This window comes from Passer domesticus, chromosome 21 (genome assembly GCF_036417665.1).
Source record: "Passer domesticus isolate bPasDom1 chromosome 21, bPasDom1.hap1, whole genome shotgun sequence".
Classification (NCBI taxonomy): domain Eukaryota; kingdom Metazoa; phylum Chordata; class Aves; order Passeriformes; family Passeridae; genus Passer; species Passer domesticus.
The window spans coordinates 859,134-865,812 of NC_087494.1; positions in this window are offsets into that span (position 1 = coordinate 859,134).

The window sequence follows — 6,679 nt, forward strand, 5'->3', positions numbered from 1 at the left end:
CATTTATTTTGGAAAAGACCTGAGGAAGGCAGGCTCTGCTCTGGATCCCGTGGATCCCGCTCCGTGAGCATCAGCGTTCATCCCTTCCCCGGCCAGGACAAGCATCCGAGAAAACGAGGGTGATTTGGGTGCTGAAATCCGGTGTAAAACGTCCTTGGATCTGCTGCTGATGGGGAACATCTGAGGCTTTTGTACCCCCAAAATCTCCGTGTCCCCATCCCTTCCAGACATCCCACAGGACGGGGACACGGAGGAGGTGCAGGACACCACGATCCTGCAAACCCCATCTGTTCCCCTGCCTAAACTTTGCTTTTGGGGACTCGGTTTATTAGAGCTTGAACTTTTAATCTGTTCCTAATCCAGAGTGTGGCTCCAAGGAAAGAGATGGATCTGGGAAAAAAAAGGCAGAGCCACGGCTCTCTGCATCCCAGGAGCTGGAGGAAAAGGGAACCATAAAAACAGGATGGAGAGAGCTCGTAACTCACAGTGCCAGAGGAGGGGTCGCCGTGCACAGACCCCACTGCAGGAACCACTTTCAATTAGGAATTTTTTATTTTTTTGGCAGGTTCCCAATTTTGTGTCAAAGTCTTCTTTCAGCTGGGTCAGCCTCATCAGTGTAATTGAGTCCCTGCTGAGCGGCGAGGCGGGAGGGTTGTCTTTGCTGCGAGGAAGGTGGAGGACTGCTCCCCACAGGAGAGTTTCCCATCCAGCTCCAAAAGCTGCCTCCGAGCTGGATTTTTCCATTATCAAAGAAAAAAAAAAAGAAAAAAAAAAAAGAAAAAAAGAAAAAAAAATTTGGACACCACTGAATTTGGGTTGAAAATAAAATTATTTTTTCAAGACATACGCAAAACGAAAAAAAAAATAGGATTACTCCGAGGTGTCCCACCTATCCAGGCTGGATTCCAGGATGCAGCGCTTTTTGGCTGGCGCAGAGGGGGTGAGGCAGCTCCAGGGCAGGGATTGGGACATCCATGGCTTGTTTGGCCCGGATATCCGAGCTCTGCTCTCGCTCCCGCGGGCTGGGATGTGGCTGAGCTGGAGCGGGGTCTCCCCTGAGCTCCTCTTCAGCTTCCACTGAAAACATTTTAAAGCCTTTTTTATGGCCCGGAGCCTCCCCATGCCCCGGGGATTTCAAGGAGAAGTCATTCTTTAGCTGATTTTTGTTGACGCTCTGTGTAAGAGTTGCCATGGCTCTCGGCCGGCACACCTCTCCTGGCTGGAAAATCGGGGTTTGGGATGGGGAAAGCGCGAGGCAGGGCTGCTGCCGTCACCTGCGGGGCCAGGCGGGGACACGGGGACAGCCCGGGGACACCCGGCAGTGCCCTGTCTCAGCCTCGCTTTGCTTTTTCGGTATTTTGCACTATTTTGTCACAATCCCCGCTTTTAAAATAATAATAATATTAATAATATTAATAATATTAATAATTATTATAATAATTATAATTATTATTACTATTATTATCATCATTATTATTTATTTTATTTTATTTTATTTTATTTTATTTTATTTTATTTTAAGTTTTTTATTATTATTACTATTATTATCATCATCATTATTACTATTACTATTATTATCATATAATTATTATTATTACCATTATCATTATTATCATCATTATTATCATCATCATTATTGTTATTGTTGTTATTATTATTATTACTATTATTATCATCATTATTACTATCATCATTATCATTATTATCATTATTGTTGTGGTTATTATTATTTATTATTATTACTATTACTATTATTACTATTTTTCTCCCGTTTTTCCCAGGCAGGGTGTCACGTGCCGGACTTTCACGGCCCATTAGGATCGGGAATGAGTCCCCACGGCCGCGTCACCAGTGAATGATGAAGAGCCCGGGCGGGCTGCAGCTCCCGGCGGGGATGGGATCGCTGGGAGGCAGCGATCCTGGGGATGCTGGGGTGTTGGGGTGTTGGGGTGTTGGGGTGTTGGAATGTTGGGATGTTGGGATGCTGGGATGTTGGGGTGTTGGGGTGTTGGGATGTTGGGGTGTTGGGGTGTTGGGGTGTTGGGATGTTGGGGTGTTGGGGTGTTGGGGTGTTGGGATGTTGGGATGCTGGGAGGTTGGGGTGCTGGGATGTTGGGATGTTGGGGTGTTGGGATGTTGGGATGTTGGGGTGTTGGGGTGTTGGGATGTTGGGGTGTTGGGATGCTGGGATGTTGGGGTGTTGGGATGTTGGGGTGCTGGGATGTTGGGATTCTGGGATGTTGGGGTGCTGGGATGTTGGGATGTTGGGATGTTGGGGTGTTGGGATGTTGGGGTGCTGGGATGTTGGGATTCTGGGATGTTGGGGTGTTGGGATGTTGGGATGTTGGGATGTTGGGGTGTTGGGGTGCTGGGATGTTGGGATGTTGAGATGTTGGGGTGTTGGGATGTTGGGGTGCTGGGATGTTGGGATGTTGGGGTGTTGGGGTGTTGGGATGTTGGGGTGTTGGGGTGTTAGGGTGTTGGGATGTTGGGATGTTGGGATTCTGGGATGCTGGGATGTTGGGGTGTTGGGATGTTGGGATGTTGGGATGTTGGGATGTTGGGGTGTTGGGATGTTGGGATTCTGGGGTGTTGGGATGTTGGGATGTTGGGATGTTGGGGTGTTGGGATGCTGGGATGTTGGGGTGTTGGGATGCTGGGATGCTGGGATGTTGGGATGTTGGGATGCTGGGGTGTTGGGATGTTGGGATGCTGGGGTGTTGGGATGTTGGGGTGTTGGGATGTTGGGGTGTTGGGATGCTGGGATGTTGGGATGCTGGGATGTTGGGATGTTGGGGTGTTGGGATGCTGGGATGTTGGGATGTTGGGGTGTTGGGATGCTGGGATGTTGGGAGGTTGGGGTGCTGGGATGTTGGGATGTTGGGGTGTTGGGATGTTGGGATGTTGGGGTGTTGGGGTGTTGGGATGTTGGGGTGTTGGGATGTTGTGGTGCTGGGATGTTGGGATGTTGTGGTGCTGGGATGTTGGGATGTTGGGATGTTGGGGTGTTGGGATGCTGGGATGTTGGGATGTTGGGATGTTGGGATGCTGGGGTGTTGGGATGTTGGGGTGTTGGGATGCTGGGATGTTGGGATGTTGGGATGTTGGGATGCTGGGGTGTTGGGATGTTGGGGTGTTGGGATGCTGGGATGTTGGGATGTTGGGATGCTGGGATGCTGGGATGTTGGGGTGTTGGGGTGTTGGGATGCTGGGATGTTGGGATGTTGGGCTGTTGGGATGCTGGGATGTTGGGATGTTGGGGTGTTGGGGTGTTGGGATGTTGGGATGTTGGGATGCTGGGATGTTGGGATGTTGGGGTGTTGGGGTGTTGGGGTGTTGGGATGCTGGGGTGCTGGGATGTTGGGATGTTGGGATGTTGGGATGTTGGGATGTTGGGGTGTTGGGGTGTTGGGGTGTTGGGATGCTGGGGTGCTGGGATGCTGGGATGTTGGGATGTTGGGATACTGGGATGTTGGGATGCTGCCACCCCGATCCCTGCTTGCTGCCCGTCCCAGGGGACCCTCCCTGCAGAGCTGGGCTTTGCTGCTCTCAGGGGGTTTTTCTCCTCCCTAAACCCCCCCTCAGCCCCTGGCACCGCTCAGCCCCCTCCTTAATTAATTTTGCAGACTCCACAGCCGGATTTGATGAAAAACATCCCACAAAAAGCCAATGAACAAGTCAGCGAGCAACACTGCGGCCTCTTCTAATGATATTTTCTTTGTGGTTTTGGTTTGGAATATCTCCCTCTGAACTGAAGGAAGCCGCCTGCCTCTTGGGCTGCAAGGATTTGACTTTATCCCTTCATTTTCTCTCCTTCCTAAACGCTCAGTTCCGACACCTGGGACTCGACAGGAGTTTGGAGTTGGCCGTGGCACGGGAGGGAGTTGACCCCATTCCTTTCCCTGCCTCCTTCCTGCCCGTTCTTGCACCATCCTTGTTTGTGCCACCGCTGATGCATCTGCATCCCAAATTCCTTGGGATTTCACAAAGCCTGGCTCACGCTGTGGGAGCTCAGTACATCACTCCGGATGTCCAGAGCTACCGAGACAACCCTTGGGGGGCTCGGAGGCCCTGGAATGTTGCCAAAAGTACCTGGTGGCTTGACTTTGATCCTTTTAAAGAAATGACACCTGAAGGTGAGGAGATGAGAGAATTTCATGTCTAAATGGTGAGGGGATGTTATTCACTTGTTAGAACTTAAGTTAGAATGCACTGTACAGGGGGGTTTTATGTATTGTACAGGGGGGTCTAGAATTCTGTACATGGATCAGGAGTCCCAAGATGGAGGAATTTGGGCGTGCCCTGTCCTTCTTCTTTCTTCTCCTTGGCATCCATGTTCAGGATGATGTTGGCATGTGTGGATTGGTTCATAGAAAGAGTACACTTGCCAACAAGGGCAGAAAGTATTGGGAAGTAAAGGTAAATATCGAATACGTAATTTTCATTATAAAAGAGACAACCGCCTCGTGGGCGGGAGAGAGTGCCTTTGGCTGTCTTGCTGGTCAGACCTCGGCTGGACAGACAGAAAATCTTTGTAGATAAGAAATAATAAACTCGACTGAAGACCGAAAGCAAGAGTCCAGACTCCTTCTTTGAGAGCGCGGCCTACCCAGAACCACTTTTTCCCGTGCTGGGGCAGAGACCACTGGCAGCCGACCCCGGCACACGCCACGTGTGGCTCCTTGCAGGGACCTCGAGGGACCTGCTGCTGTCACCAGGGATTTGTCCCACACCCAGCTGGGGCAGGACATCCCTGTCCAGCAGCACTTTCAGCAGGTGTCACCTCGTCGCTGCATCCTTTGGGAAAGGTCTTTTATCCCAAGGGATCTGTGGGAGCCACCCCAGGCATGCTCCTTCCCTGGACCATTCCAGCTCCCTCCAGTATGGTTGTATTTTATCTGTGGAGCTCTGGAAGGATTTTGTTCCGTCATCCTGGAATTTTTATGACTCCTTTGTGTGTATATAATGCGATTGCCCTGGAACAGAGGGAAATTAATCATAGTTGCTTTGTTAGTTTTCAGGAATTTTTAATGTCTATGTTTTTGTTCATCTGTCATGTCCAAATGTGGGGTCCATGGGCTATTTGACATTTCAAATGACTTAATTGCTTGGATTTTCCCCCTCGGTGTTTACGGACACTTGTTCCTCGTGGGTTTTGTGTGTGACATTCCATACTGCAGCTTTCCCTCCTGGTTCCAGTTCCTCACTCCATTCCATGGTTCACAACATCTCCTCTGGATCCGTGTCCGATCCCCCTCGCCTTGGGTGCCAGCAGCCTGGAGCCCATCCCTCCCCGTGCCAGGAGCAGCAGTCCAGGCCTCCTCAGGGCTTTCTGCACCAGGAACGTGCCCGAGGTGTCCCTGCGGTGTCTGGTGGCCGGGCTGAGAGCAGAGGGGAATCTCCAGGATCAGCCTGCAAACATCCAGCTGGGAGACGCTCCAAATCCCGCTGGATCAAGGGTGGCTTGACTGGTCAAGGAGAGGCAGCCAAGCCAAACAGGAGCGGCTCCCAAAGCTCCTCCACCAGCCAGAGGCCCCCAGTTGCACTCTGGATTTCGTGATTTCGGTGCCGATACCATCCCAGTTGGAAACAGCAGGGTGAGGTGTGGGGATCATGGAATATCCCCCAGATCCCACAGGGATCATGGAGCCAGGACGATCCCAACAATCCCAGCAGGCAGGCTGACATTCTGGGCTCCGAGCAAGCACCGGGGGATCGATGGAAGCTGCCTATCACCAGCCGTGTTACACACATCATTAGCAAAACGTTAATTAAAACAAAAGTTGCAAATTGTACCAGGCTGTGCTGCCTTTGCTGCGGCTCCGTAATGGCTTCGACGCTTCCTTGGGCACGTTCGCTCCTCTCCGCCGAGGCTGCTTTGCATTAAGTTGTTTGTTTAGCAGCTACTGGGGTTTTTGGCAGGACAACCGCTGCCTCCCGAGGGTTGTGGAGCAGGAGGGGGTCCTGCAGTGCTGTCCCAGAGCAGCTGGACGCGTCCAGGTGAACCCTCCTGGTGCCAGAGAGCAGAGCCACGGCACCCAGCGTGGTGCCCACGCCCCAGCAGCACCCTGAGCTGGGGCCAGGGGTCTTTGGATCCTGCCAGGGGTCTTTGGCTCCTGCCGGGGCCGTGGGGAGCTGGAGCAGCCGTGGGTCAGGCCCCTTGGATCACTCCTGGGAAGGTGTCCTGGTGGGCCAAGGTCAGCCGGATCCCAGAGCCCTCGGTGAACCCCTGCAGCCCCGGCGTGTGCTAAAGGAAACAGTCCCAGCGTATTAATACTTGCAAAAACAAACACGGGAGATGGGAGAAGGAAGGAGCCAGGCATTTAGGGAGCGTTAAGTCTCTCTTCTCTAAACTCTCATCCCTCTGTTTCCTACAGCCATTGACTCCCTGAGCATCCCGTGCCAGGGGCAGCCTCTGGAAACGGGCCCTTCCTTCCAAGGGGCACCTGCACCCCTCTCAAAGCCAGATTTACCTTTTTTTGGGGTCTCTTCAGCATCTCCAGCGCTCACATTGCAAAGCACGCTCCTGATTTCCAGGTGGGATTGCAGAGAGAGGAGCCAAAGCCACGGGAGATGTGGCATGGCCACAGGAGATGCAGCAGCTCGATGAACATCCCGGTCTGCTGCCTCTCCTCAGCCCTTCCCATGGGATCCTGGAATGCTTGGACTTGGAAGGTTG